We start from the raw sequence: 14,999 nt of genomic DNA on the forward strand, positions 1-14,999 counted from the left end.
CAGTTGTGTGGGTAGCAAGGGCTGATTCTTTTCTATTTTGATGTCTCTTTTCCAATCCTTTGAAACCTTCTTGGTGACATCTACAAATTGATCTATAATTGACATGTGTCCAGGCTTGGTCGCTTCCCATGGTTTTATGGTTGTGTTCTCTAACATGGAAAAAGGCCAAGTTTCCACCATGAACATTTTCTTTGAGGGAGTGGTGAACTGGATTTTATACAAAACTAGAGCTTGAGACTTTGTCTAGTCATCATCATCATCCTCTTGTTCAAGTGTTTTATCCCATTTTTCCCTCTCGGATTCCTGCTCCTCCCCTCTATCTACCTCCATGGGCTTTGTAGTGCTCTGCTTCTTCCCTGGGAGTTGAGAAAACTCTGACTCAATTGGATGCAGGATTGCCTTGATCCCTTCCCAAGTATCATTGTTTTTTACATTCCTCTATCATGAGATTCGGGTCATCCTTATGGTTTTTTCGATCCCTATATTTTCTCAAGTCATAGATAATGTTATGTGGATCGTACTTTCAAACTTCGACCTTCAGAAAATTGAAGCCTTCTAGGATTTTTTTCATGGTATCGAGAGCATTTCTTGAGTTTACGCAATAAAGTCCCACATTCTACGATAGATGAAACATCACTTCCACCTTATTTGAGATGAAGTGCACTCAATCATTGACCAATCTCTTCCAGATGTACTCTATAGTGAAGATTCTTAATGAGGAAAGTCAGTAGTTGATATGGTTGTTCTTCAAAAACATAAATTCTAATGACAGTGTAATCCTTGAATAAGTACCAGTCACCAACATAGGTGTTTAGGGTTAGTTGTAATGTTTGTCTAAGGAAAGGGGGTACCCTTGGCAGAGGTTGACCATACAAGCGGGTGTAGAAAACTGACATGAACGAAGAAATGTACTTGAACAAATCTTGGTTATTTTCTAACTTGTGAACCATAGGTAACCAATCATAGGCAGATAACATGTTTCCATGTTCATCCACCATCTTGGGTTTAAGATGCTCTAGGTATAAATATTGTTGGTGAATGAATAAATGGACTAGGTATGTCTGATAAGGAAAGGGGTTTGCCTCTTCGAACACCATCATATGAGAATGGATTTTTTCATAAAAGAACTAAGGGAAATAAAAATGAGTATAGGATTTTGTAGACAAATGGTATAGGGACACCAAAAAGCCTAGGGAGGTTGCAGTCATAAAATATAAGTGTCTAGGCCTAGGACTTGATCTATCATGGAGAATGACACTACTAACATGGGTTCAAAGATTGCAATGTGATAAGGGAATTGATTTGGAGGAGGCGCCACTCCCTTTTTTATATGAGCAATGAATACTTGTTATTGCACATCTGGTGCTATATTTTCCCATTTTCCCTTGATTTGTCTCTATTTATTTTTTGTGACTTGGTCCAATCCAGGAATGACAACATGGCTCTAATAGCTTCTGGATTTTCTTTAATTATTTCTCTACCATCCTAGGATGAGAGGATTATCCTTTTATCTAGCACATACCTCTTCGCACACCATGTTATCATCTCTAAGAAATTGAAGGCCTATAGGAGAACTGCATGGACTAGGATAACCGTGTACATATTATTACCATCATTCAACACGTGCCTGCATTCTAATACCATCTTGATAACCTCCCTCACATCTTCTGCATTCGATAATGGATCTTGAACATTGGAAAGCTCCTCCGCAATATCCAGTTCTTTTCCTTTCCCTTTGGTTTGGGTATCGGTAGAGATTTTAGTTGAAGAAGTAGCCATCAAGAAAATATATGACTCTGTTGAGGATTAACCAACTAGAAAATGTTGGTGGGTGAAGCCCAAGAATCTTAAGTGTTTTACAGACCAAGTATAGGTAAGCCACTTGTAAGTGTGAGATTCAAAAACAGATGAGGGGAGGTTTTTCAAAATTTTATGTTCTTGGCATAGTGGTTGCGCATATGTAGCAAGGTTTCAAGGTTTATGGGTAGATTTCAAGCTTGAATTTGTATAGTTTCACCAGAATGAACCTTATTTCTACCTAGAAATTGCAAATTAGACCCTAGAACCTACAAATTAGATTCTCAGTTTGGGGTTCAGTGTTCAAAATGGAATTTTTCTGGCCATAAATGGGGTTTTCACAAAGTGTGTGACTTAGGGATGTGAAGCTCAATTTTGAGCTACTTTGTATTGAAAATAACTCTTAGTCATAAGAGTTGTTTATGGACCAAGAATGGTGACCAAATTCCTTGGTTTGCACCCAGGAATCAATGTACTAAATTTGTCGGAGAAAATACTTAAGTGAGCAATGAGTAATTCTAGTGGAAATGGTGGAAAACAAGGCCCCTGACTTTATAAATAACACATCAAAGGCACCTGTGGCTCCAAATACATGTCAATCCCTTATTGGCTCATGACCTACAATGGGAGCCATATGGTGGCACTTTGCACCATCGAGATTCTTGTTGTGGAAAGACTTGAGGCGATACAGAGGCGATGAGGAGCCACTACATGTATGTCCCTGTATCCTTCCTCTAGGGTTAACGGTCATGTATGCCACCGATGTTGGGTTATTGTGGCAATTTGATGGGGGTATCCTACTTTGTTGGATATGCAAGCATACAATTTTGTCAAGGCCTTCATGACTTCAGGATCACCCACCCTGATTGTAGGATGAGCCCATGTAGAAGGTGACTAGGCAGGTGAGTTGACAACATGGAAACCGATAGGGAGGTGAAGTGGTGGGACTAGTTCGGGCTTGTGGTACATCCACGTGGATGCTAATGGGGTAGTGACAAGGTGGCGTGGTGTGTAGTGACAGACGTGGTGGAGGACATGTTGATGGTGACCTGGTGAGATGTGAAGGGGAAAGCTAGTGTGATAGGACATGTGTTAGCACTTCGTAAAGGGTGAGCGACGATTTTTAATTTTTTGGAGGTGTGTGGGAGGCTTGTGGTGTTGACATGTGGCCATATCCACATGACCTCCAATCGTTAACCTTTGTGAAAATTACTAACATGGGAAACCCTGGGCCATTGAATGAGCATATGTCTCCATTGTTAGATTTGGGGGCATGCATCTCCATTGGCGCCTTCACCCGCGGGCCCATTTGTTACAGGTCTATTTGGGCACATCACTCCCGATGATTAGATCAATGTAAACATGGTCTATCAAAACCTAATTCAGTTGCTACATGCGCTAGATGTGTCACCTCATTAAGTGTTACAAGTCTATTTGGGCACATCACTCCCATCATTCAGATCAGTACTTTTAGGGCTCATCAAACCCTAATTTAGTTGCTACATGCCCTAGACAATTCATCACATTGAATGCCATCATTCTTGAGAGTTTCTTGGCCTTAAGACATCCTCAAATGACTCCTTGAGTGACCAACGCAACCTTGGTAAGGGGTAAGTGCGATGCAGATCACTTAGGCCCATTCAAGCCTGCTCTGCAGAGCACCTAGGCCCACTTTGACTTGCGTTGGGTGAGATTGAGTGAAATCTTAAAAGGGTTCTGGGAATATTCTTTCATTCTAGATCATTCTAGAATATTCCCACCTCTTATCCTCTCCTATGAGCTCGAAATTAGATAGGGAATGAATCAAATAACCTCCTATCCTCTCATCCCTTCCTCCATGGAAACTAACTCCCAAATTGGAAAGCCATTCAATGCCCAATTTATGACAAAACACCCTCCATTTCCCTATAAATTGAGCACTCATCATAGTGATGAGGGGATGGACTTTGAGAATTTGTAAGGAGATATTGTTGGTGTGAGGTTTGAGATTGTAAGCAAATATTGTTATGTTGCCAGAGTGCTGTGCTTTTGGTGTGATGAAGGATGGAACTCAAGCTGGATGAGTGACATGGGATCAGACTTCTTGGTTGTAACTCTTCCTTCTACTTAATAAAGCTATCTAAAACTTTTCCCATATTCTTGTCTTTATGTATGATGATTATATGTGTAAATGATTTCAATTCCATTTTCTTATAGTAGATAGATCTCTTGCTTTGATTGGTTTTTGTCCTCTGTTTATGATTGCAGGTACTTATCGAGCGGATTCAGTTCGAGAAGGAGTGACGAGAGCTATTCAAAGGAGACAAAGGGAAGCAAAAGATAACAAGTAGGTCCCTTGTCTTATTTATCTTCTATAGAAAAAGGTTAAACTCTTTAAATTTGTTGTTCTAGGTGTAGCTACCCACCTAGGGAAATTGTATTTATTCGTAGATGAAAAATTCCACATAAAAAATTGGCGACCATACTGGGGAGCGATCATCATTCCAGGTAGTTTACCTTCATCCTAGTACACCCTAGTAGACTTTACTTGCCTCCATTGATCTTGTTTCAGCCTTTTTGAAGTGTTTTTTGGTAAAAAATTGTGCTTGAAAGCCCCTAGAATGGCCTCTCTGGCACCAACGCAGGCTTGGTCAGGACACAAAGCACTGCAGAGCACCCTTGGCTTGAGGACAGTGCTCTGAAGTGCACTGTCTCCCATTCAAGGCTGCGTTGATCCTCCTTAGGTAAAAAATCCCACTTTTGACTTGATTTTTTCCCAAATTTCCTTCTGTTTTTGCCTGCTGAAAGATCAATGATTATTGTGTCTCTAAAATCAATTTATATTTCTCTTTCTAGCCCTACTTTGGCCTTGATTTTTTAGTGTTTCTTAAATGATTTCTTTATCATTATCAATTCATTGTCAAAGTTAGTTTATAGTCGTTTAAAAGATTGATTGATTGCAAAAAGATTGATTGATTGTATGTGCATCAGTTTCCTTTTGTTCATCTCAACGTTAAGGGAATTGAAAAGAAAAACTTTCATGGTGCATTGAAAAAGTTTGTGCATGCTCATAGGAATAGTTTAGGGAAATTGCATTAGATGTGATCTTTGTTATTCGATTAAAAGAATCTGATTGCTCTATCCCTATTAGCTAAGGTTTTCATTGTTCAAATTGAATGAAAAGAATACTTATCATATTAGTTGCATTCTAGGAATTAAAGACATCACGTGGTGAAACTTGAAAGGAAAATTCATAATCAAGATCAACTTAAAATTAATCTCAATTAACCTAATGGAGCATTGTCACCTAACGCAAAACATTTAAAGGTTCTAGGCTAGAGATGTGTTTCGACATTGTAAAACATAGCAGCTGTCGCTAACTTGTCTGCGATACATTCCAAGTGTGATACCTCATTCCACGTACATGAGTATATCGTAGCTCATCCATGTACTTTCGGGTATATAGGGTGGCGTTATAGTACTAAAGCATAAAGGAATGCTCTCACTGTGCGGTTTCACATTAGAAAGCGCTAACAAGGATTGGGCCTCCACGTTCTTTTGGGTATATATGGGAGGAAAACATTAGGTTTTTATCCATCCTTAGGTAACCGAGTCGGCCGCCTTGTACACTATGATACACTGAACACAACATTTGGGGAGATTTCCTTCCTATACTTCTCGGTTCGTCGGGAGGTATTCTGTAGTTCATAGTTTCCTGGTAAACCTTTTGCCTAGCTTACCCCTTTTTGTTTCTTTCCTTTTTGTAGTAAAATCAATCAACAATCATGGAAGAACATCAACCCTTACCCTGTCATTCACAGAGGACAGCGAGTAAACCGCCTTTACCGCTCGAAGCTACACCTATCCAGTAAAAGCGGTCTCATTTGACTGAATCCAATACATCCCAAACTTCTGGTTCTTCATTTGAATTACCAGAAATACCTATACCGGTAAGTACTGTGACCCCAGTTACTCCTACAAAACTGGTACATCTGTTACTGAAGTGGAATCTCCACAATTACCTGAGGACACTAGAACAGAATCTAGTGAAACGGTAACCCAAGTTGTTCAAAAAGAAGTTGTTTCTCAACCTGAAGTTGTTCAACAAGAAATTAATTTTGAACCTGAATCTGTTCAACCAAAATTTGATCTTGAACCTATCACGTTTAATAAGAAGTTACTTCTAAACCAGAAGTTGTTCAAGAAGCTCAACCTGAATCTATTGTTCTTTTACCAGAACACTTGGATCTTGAATTTGAACAATCAGAAGTTGTTACCATACCAGAAGAAGATCAATTGGTACATCCTCATAAATCCGTAACTGTTGAGACTTCCCCTTTACCTCAGGAACAAATACCAAAACTCTATTACGGACCTGATGATTAAATCCTTCCACTTAGTTTGATTTCAATAGAAGAGGAACCTGAGGAAGAAACACCAAGATTCCATTTTGGAACTGGAATTTACCTTTATCCTCATACTCCTCATTTTACTACTCCTTTTGATCTTGATTACTTTCAGATAATTGTTGATTCATTAGGAAATTTATTTGGACATTTAACTATGGCAGAGTCAACATCCAAAACTATACCATCTGTTATAGCCACAACAGAATCTTCTGTCGAAACCTCTTTGATGTTTACTACGACACTTGAGTCACATTTGTAGGGTGTTCTATCCATCCCATCGGGTTACCAATATTTATCTGGAACCCACTCAAGTGTTGCTTCTAGCCCTTGCTATTCACCAATGTACTCTACAAGAATTCTATCTGGTTCTTCATTAACAGATACTGAACAATTAGACCCATCAAGTCAATATCAAGCTGGTTCATCTGGTTACCATCCTATGTATCTACTTTACACTGGACTACCCCCATATGGAGAACAATATGCACAATCTCCTTATCCTCCATTTTCTGGGGGGAAACCATATGTCGGTATGTCGTCATCTTTAGGTCAGCCTGGAATGACTGTCTGTCAATGGCAGCCAACAATGCCCATTCAACCTAGGCTTGTGTATCCATCACAACCTATGCAATCTATCTCATCCATACCTACTACGCCTGTTGTTACAACTTTACCGCAGTCACAAGCTTAGATTGTTGTATCTCAACCTGTGCAAACTAGTCCTTCAACCTCAGACCCCCAAGTTTCAGGTTTACAGATTTAGCCTTCTTAGGTAGTTTTACAACAACCACTTGTGCCTGGAGTCCAACAACCTTAGGCCAATTTACCTTTTACTGGAATGACTCAAACTTAAACTGGTTTAGTGTATTCACAACTTGGTCAAGCTTACATTGGTGGGAAACAACCGTTAGATCAACAACCGTTGTATCAACAATAACAACAATTGCTTAAACAACCTTGGAAGCCCTAATATCAACAACAACAATTTCACCAATACCAACCTCATCCTGGACTTGGTCAACAAGCCTATGCTGGGTTTGGTCAACAACAAGTTTATCCAGGTCCTGGTCAACAAGCCTATGCTGGGTTTGGACAACAACAAATGTATCCTGGTGCTCAACAACCACCTTATACTGGATTTTCTCAACAAACTTACCCCTATCAAGGTTACCAACAGCAGATGCCTTATGCTGGTATGCAAAGGCCTATTGCCTAGGAAATCCCATCTTACCCTAGTTATGCTCAACTTGACCTCAATAGACAGTTTCCTTTTGTTGCAACACTTGAACTAGCATATCTAAATCAGCTCACCAATGATCCAATTCTTTATACACCTTGGTGGTTGGTGATTTCTCATAAATTACCTTCCGATATTCCGAATTTCAATGGAAACCTTGGAGAAGACCCGTCCAACCATGTCATTACTTTTTATTTGTGTTCATCAAACTCCTTGAATGATGATTCAATTAGACTATGTCTTTTCTAGAGAATTCTCATTGGTCTGGCTGCGAAGTGGTACACTGAGTTACCACAAGCTTCTTTTGATAACTTTACATCTTTAGCTACCACGTTTTTAGCCCAGTTCCAGTTACCCATACGATATGAAACTAGAACAAAACTATTGACCAACTTTAAATAGACTACTGTTACTCATATCTCTGATCATATTCATAGTGGCGTCGTCATCGTCGAATGGTTAAAACTTATGTTCCTGATCAGATTTTAGTTGAGTGGTTTATAAAATCCTTGCTGCCATCTATCACCGAGGATGTGGCGAAAGGTGTAGTTGTCACTAAAGAGCAAGTAATTGCTCATGCCCAATATTTGGACTTGATTTATACACAATCTGGCATGCTCTATGACAAGATCCTGAATGCACCCAGACCAGCTTTCATTGTTCTTCCACCACCATCGAGTAAGGAATCTCATGATAGTGATGGTGTTATTGGTTCTTCAAGCACACAAATGGTAGGTAGACCATCTGGTCAAACACTTGCCATTTCCAATCAAACTTCAAATGCATCTAATAACACTCTTGCTTCCGAAATTAATGTCGTGTCATCTGACAAAGGCAAGAATGAAAAGCAACTAGGAAGCAAGAAGAAGGGGAAAAACAAGAAGAAACAAAATAATCCCCCTCAAGAGAAATCATCTGATTCCTCTCCTTCGGCTAGGAAACCTCGTTACCCATGTTTAATCTATAACGATGAGCACTTTGCACGAGATTGTCCTCACCACTCTCAAGTTTCAAAGCTTCTTAATACTTCTAGTACATCTACAACGTTGACTGATCCTTTTCCGAACCTAGAAACACATATGGTTTCTACAGATCATGCTTCCACTCCCCAAGTGCTTGTGTTATCGGCCTCTAAGCCTGAAATTCATGTTTTGGTGTCAAAACAAAGTAAAGATTATGGAAATCAATTGTCACCATCGAATAACCGGGCCACTAATCAACCTAGTTCTTCGACTTCGACTTCGTCTGATCCTATTCCACCACCTATTGCACTAGAGTTAACAATAAAACCGCCTAAGGAAGTTGTACATAAATCAACATTTAACCCTCGAGCTCGAGCAGCATAGAACTATAATATATTAGAATATTTGGCTCAGTCACCTTTTTCTATGTCAACACTTGAGGTGCTTCAAAGTTGTCCCTCCCAAAAGAATGCTATGGGACATCAAATGACATCTGGACAGTTCTCAAAGGTATGTATGAGATCAAGAACACCAATCGAACCTTGTACCTCAAGAAGAAGATTCTTTCAATCAAGATGGAGGAGAATGAGTCTGTTTCTTCATTCATATCCCAGATAAAGGAAGTTAAAGATAAACTATCTGATATCGGTCAAACCGTGGCAAATGATGATCTAATGACAATTACCATTAACGACATGACGGATGATTATCAGATGTTTATAACCAGATTGAATGAAAGAGAAAAATCTCCAAGCTTTGAAGAGCTCACTGGGATTTTGCTACAAGAAGAGGAAAGGAGGTTGTCTCTCAAACCTCAAAATTTAGATTTTGCATTGATAAACATAACTTTGCTCCTAAATTCTTTTATTGTGGTAAGATAGGCCATATTGCTAAATTTTTCCATAAGAAAAAGGTAGATGAGGAGAGGTACAAGCAGAGAAGACATGCAGGTCATTTGGCTGATGTAGATGTAGATCATAATCAGGATGTCAGATTGTTTATGGCTGACGCTGAGACTGCTTTAGCTACTGAGGAGGATGAATAAGATATTTGGTTCATAGATTATGGAGCCTCCTCGCATATGACAAGTAAAAAGCAATGGTTCAAAATTTTTAGAGAATCCAACATTGGAGTAAAAGTATACCTTGGAGATAATAGAGGGTACGAGATCAAGGGACATGGATATGTCCTTGTTACTCTACCTAATGGAAAGATAAAGAATATTTTTGATGTGTGGTATATTCCTGGTATTAAGAAGAACCTGATTTCTGTGTCAAAGATTATAGATCAGGATCTCAAGGTAGAATTCTTTAAATCTCATTGTATTATTAAAGACTTGTTGGATCAGATGAAGCCTATTGCTATAGGTATTCGCATAGGAGGACTCTACAAAGTGGATGTGAAGAGTATGCCACAACAAGCCTTGATGTCATCGGATAAGTCTGATGAAAATTTGTGGCATGAGCGACTTGGGCATATCAATTTCAGTGACCTTCTTCTGTTACAAAACAAAGGTATGGTAGATGGTCTTTCTGTTTTAAAAAGGTTGCATATTAATTGTGAAGCATGTGCATTCGGCAAGCAGCATAGAGATGAATTTCCTGCCATTAAAGATAGAAAATAGAGGGACATACTCGAACTTGTACACACTGACTTATGTGGCCCGATGCAGACAAGATCGTTAGGTGGGGCCTACTATTTTTTAATTTTTGTTGATGACTGTACAAGATTCACATGGGTATATTTTCTTAAACAGAAAAGTCATGCTTTTGAATATTTCAAGCAATTCAGAAACATGATTGAGAAGCAGACAAGAAATTTCATTAGGATTCTTTGATCAGATCAAGGCGGAGAATTCAAGAAAGAGATTTTCATCAAATACTGCAACAAGCATGGGATACAACAACAATTTACAACACCTTACACTCCTCAGCAGAATGGAGTAGTTGAGAGGAAAAACAGAACACTGGCGGAGTGTGCTCGCAGTATGTTGAAAGGCAAGAATCTAACCAATGGTTTTTGGGCGAAGCTATTAATATTGCAGTGTATTTAAAGAATAGGATTCCTACTAAAAGTCTTGAGTATAAAACTCCTTTTGAAGCATTGTTTGGATTCAAGCCTGTAGTAAGTCACCTTAGAATATTTGGTTGTAAAGCTTTTGCTCATGTTCCCAAAGAGAATAGGAAGAAGTTAGATTCTAAGGCCATTAAATGTACCTTCATTGGATACTACAGTGAATATAAGGCTTATAAATTGTTTGACCCTTCTACTCACAAGGTGTTTGTCAGTAGAGATGTAATATTCCATGAACAGGTTGATGATGGAAATCTTGTTCAAAACAATGAAGAATGGCATGTACCCTTACTTCCAGAAGAGGATAGTGAAACATGAATCAGTCAACAACAGGAACATAAGCAAGAACAGTAGCAGCAACGCGATAATGTGGAAGGAATTGAGTTCAGTCCACAAAGAGAAGAAAGTAGCAGAATAATTGAACCCCCACCGCTGAGGAGATCGAGTAGGCTAAAACAGTTACCAGCTAGATATAGGGATTGTGCGCTCATGACTGGTATGTTAAACATTGCAAAACCTTCTAATTTTTATGAAGCTAGTAAAAATTTTGAATGGAAGAAAGCAATGAAGGAGGAATATGAATCAATCATTAAGAACAATACTTGGGATCTAGTAAAGCTTCCTAATGATAAACAACCCATAGGTCACAAATGGTTATTTAAGTTGAAATTTATAGCAAATGGGTCTATTGATAAGCATAAAGCAAGGTTGGTGGCAAAGGGGTATTCCCAGATAGAAGGTACTGATTTTGAGGAAACATTTGCCCCTGTTGCAAAATTAAATACTATCAGAATGATTATTGCTTTAGCCACTAAGCATCATTAGAAAATACATCAATTAGATGTTAAATTTGCTTTCTTAAATGGTGACTTAAAAGAAGAAGTATATTTAGTGCAGCCTGAGGGGTTTGTTAAGAAGGGAGAAGAGCACAAGCTCCTAGATCCTGGTACGAAAAAATTGACTTATTTTTCCTCATGCATGGTTATAAACGGAGCAAAAAAGATCCCAATTTGTATACCGTGTTTAATAATGAAGGACATATAGTGTTGATTTCTTTATATGTAGATGATCTAATCATGACAGGAAGTGCAAACAATCTCATTGAAGAAATCAAGCAGGAATTATCACAGAAATTTGAGATGAAGGACCTTGGAGAAATGCATCACTGTTTGGGTCTAGAAGTTTGGAGGGATTCAAGCCAAACTTTCTTGTCCCAGGGTAAGTATGTAAAGAGTCTATTGTCTAGGTTCAAAATGGATGAGTGTAAGGCTACATTTGTGCCTTTAGAGAAGAATAACAAACTTCAGGTGAATGATGGTTTGAGATATGCAGATGCAACGTTGTACAGACAATTGGTTGGTAGTCTTATTTATTTGACTACAACAAGACCAGATTTAGCTTATGTAGTGAGTGTTTTGAGTCAGTTCATGACTCAACCTCATGAAAACCATTGGCTTCCAGTGAAAGGAGTATTAAGGTATCTGCAAGGAACATCAAACTTTGGTATTTTGTATTCTGACTCATTTGATGTTAGTTTGACAGGTTATATAGACTCTGATTGGGCGGGAAATTTAGATGTTAGAAGATCAATTACAGGTTACGCCTTTAGCATTGGTTCCGGGGTCATCTCTTGGTGCAGCAAGAAGCAGCGTATTGTTGCCTTATCCTCAGCGGAAGCAGAATATCAAACTATGTGTGCAGCAGCATGTGAGGCAGTTTGGTTGAGTAGACTTCTCCAAGATGCAAGAAGAACAGACAAAATCTACGATTAGCAATTTCGATAATGAGAGTTCCGTCAAACGGGCTTACAATCATGTGTTTCATAAAAACACCAAGCACATAGACACTCAATTTCATTTTGTCAGGGAGAAGGTGCAGTCCAAAGAGATTTGTGTAGAGTATTGTAATTCTTGTGATAATATGACTGATATATTCACTAAGCCTCTGGGAAGACTAAAGTTTGATTTGTTTAGGGATACATTAGGTGTGTTTAATAACCCCTTTCTCCATTAAGGGGGAGTGTTAGAATTAATGGAGTTTAGGTGAATATACTTAGTTATGAGTAAGTTTTTTCTTAGACATTTAGTTCTTATTATTTTGGGATCTGTTTTACTATTCCTAGCAACATTTACCTATTTATTATTGGAATTTAATGTGAAGCCCAAGTGGGTGCATTTGCTTGTAGGAGCTCCTGGTGATCCGCCCCTGTAAGCTCCTCCTGTGTTGTTTGCCAATTCATGTCTTCCATGTGAAACTGTTGACACTGAGCATGGCAACATCCAAGATTTTGTCAATATGGTGGGTGGGCATACCATCAGGTATCGACTCTATAACTTCACTTCAACCTGGAACGCGGACCCGACAATAAATTTCAATCCCTCTGCCCCGTCGATGATCGCCCCTCCTTCACAAGAATTTAACTGGAACACCTCTAGCGAATCTTCAGGCATCTGAGTCCCCACGGTGATGCTGCGAGTAACTGAACCCCGCTTTAATCACAATGATAGAGTTCTATCCCACTAATGAAGCTCTGGCTGCTGGAGATACACCGTTTTTCCAATAATTGAATCCAAAAATCCTTGCGCAAGCACTCGGTTCTTTATCACTACTCTGCCCTTCTCCAGAATCGGAGAGTCTTCAGAGAAAGCAATTGACAAGTCTGTGGGAGAGATCGTGAAGAGAATGGAAGATTCAAGGGGGAAATTCTGATTCTTAAATGCCTTTTTGAAATCTTCGACGGCCTTGGCTTCGGCCTTGCCATATATTCCTGCAGCCTCCCATGCAGCCTTGCAGCCCTCGGTGACCTTTTCAGAGTACTGAATTCCGGTTAACGGGAGAACCATGGTTACTCTCGTGAATTTTTCGTATTCGCAGGTAACAATGTCCATGAAGAAATCTGAACTATCATTCAATTCCTCAATAGTATTCCCTTTCCACTCGGTTGCCAGGTGAGGAATGATGGCGCTGTCGATGTTTCGAACAGCTAAGTCTGAGTCAATAACTAATCCGCTCTGGTGGTGAGAGAAGAGTGATGTGTTTCTACATTACACACTCGCTCTGCTCTGTGGCATTCTTAATTCACCGCTATCTGCAAGGGAGACAAATCAAACGCACAGGCACATGAGAAACAAAATTCACGCAAACTGTTACAGACTATCCTATTCTACAGAGAATAAAATTTTCAGATCTCTTCCATCTTCATGGACCCCTCAAGCCCACGGAGGCTTTGATATCAACAAGAAAAATGGAGAAGTAGATATTGTGGGCAAATTTACTCGTAAATTAATTCATATTCTTTACTACAAAACCAAATTACAAGAACCAAATTACAAGCCATATAAATGCTGATAATGAGATTCAACAATTTCTAAGATACGAGATTACGGTTGATAAAATCTCTCAACAGATTATACTAATAAAAAAAATCTGCCTACATTCTAATGTAAGCATTATTCCAAATAGTTAGCATGGTGAAATGTGATTCTTACTTGGGATAATGTATGCAAGAAAAACCTATATGGTTTGGGGAGATGTTATATGTGCAAATAAGATTTTGATAGCATGAAACATCTATTTCTTTCTTGCCCATTTGTGATTTTTATTTGGAATTCTGTGTGGAAACATTTACACATATTTTCTAATTAAAATCATAATTCTATTGAGGCATGTATTTTGGAATGTAACACAACATATATAGATTATTGCACTCTTCCTTTTTATAGTTTTTGGCGCATTTGGACATGTTGCAAATATTTGATGATGTTCCTACACACATTCAATGCCTTATCATGAAGAATTTCAATTTAATGAAATAGGACTTATTTCCTATAAGGCTTCCTCGAAACATATTCTTCCTATAGATATTTGGTCCAAATATCCTATAGATTTTTTCAAAGACATTTGATAATAAAATATATATTGTTTTAGAGCCATGTATACCATATCATTTATGTTGGAACAATGGAATTTGGTCAAACAATCGAGCAGATATTATTGCACTAAAGGGCTCTTATTTTGTGTAAGGTGGTTGTTCATAATATCTATAGATGTTTATGGAAACTCCAAAGTGGTTATAAATTAGATGAAGATAGAAATATTCATTTGAAATACCCTCATATAAAAATGCTAATTAACTATTTTCAAAATCTGATTTTTTCTCATATTTACCGGGAATAGAACAATGTTGCTTATGCTTTATCGAAAGAAGGTCAAAACAAACTTTTGGTGGAGATCACTTTCTATGGATATTCGAATGACTTTACAACGACATGGAAATATATTTGTTGCATAGCAAGTTTTTTTTAAGATGTATAATGAGAAAACAAAAATATTTTTTCTTTATTTGTTCAAATCACGGGACGAGGATAATTTTTTTTTATTATGGATAGGGTAAATGATATATATATTTTGATATTGATATATAGTTATATTTACTAATGTCGATTATGCCAGATATAACATATTGGATATTCTAAATGTTGACGGTGATGTGTTCTGATACTGGACATATGAGATACGGTATACATCAGGAAAATGATTTCA

At 38.3% G+C, this 14,999-nt stretch overlaps 1 pseudogene; it reads right to left on the reverse strand.

The window, feature by feature from the left end:
- Positions 1-6,515: 6,515 nt before the first annotated feature.
- On the reverse strand, positions 6,516-13,528 carry LOC149259254 (chalcone--flavanone isomerase-like; annotated as a pseudogene).
- Positions 13,529-14,999: the final 1,471 nt, after the last annotated feature.

The sequence above is a fragment of the Pinus tabuliformis genome, chromosome 6 (genome assembly GCF_031772625.1).
Source record: "Pinus tabuliformis cultivar Carrire ecotype Pingquan chromosome 6, CPIR1, whole genome shotgun sequence".
NCBI classification, from domain to species: Eukaryota; Viridiplantae; Streptophyta; class Pinopsida; order Pinales; family Pinaceae; genus Pinus; species Pinus tabuliformis.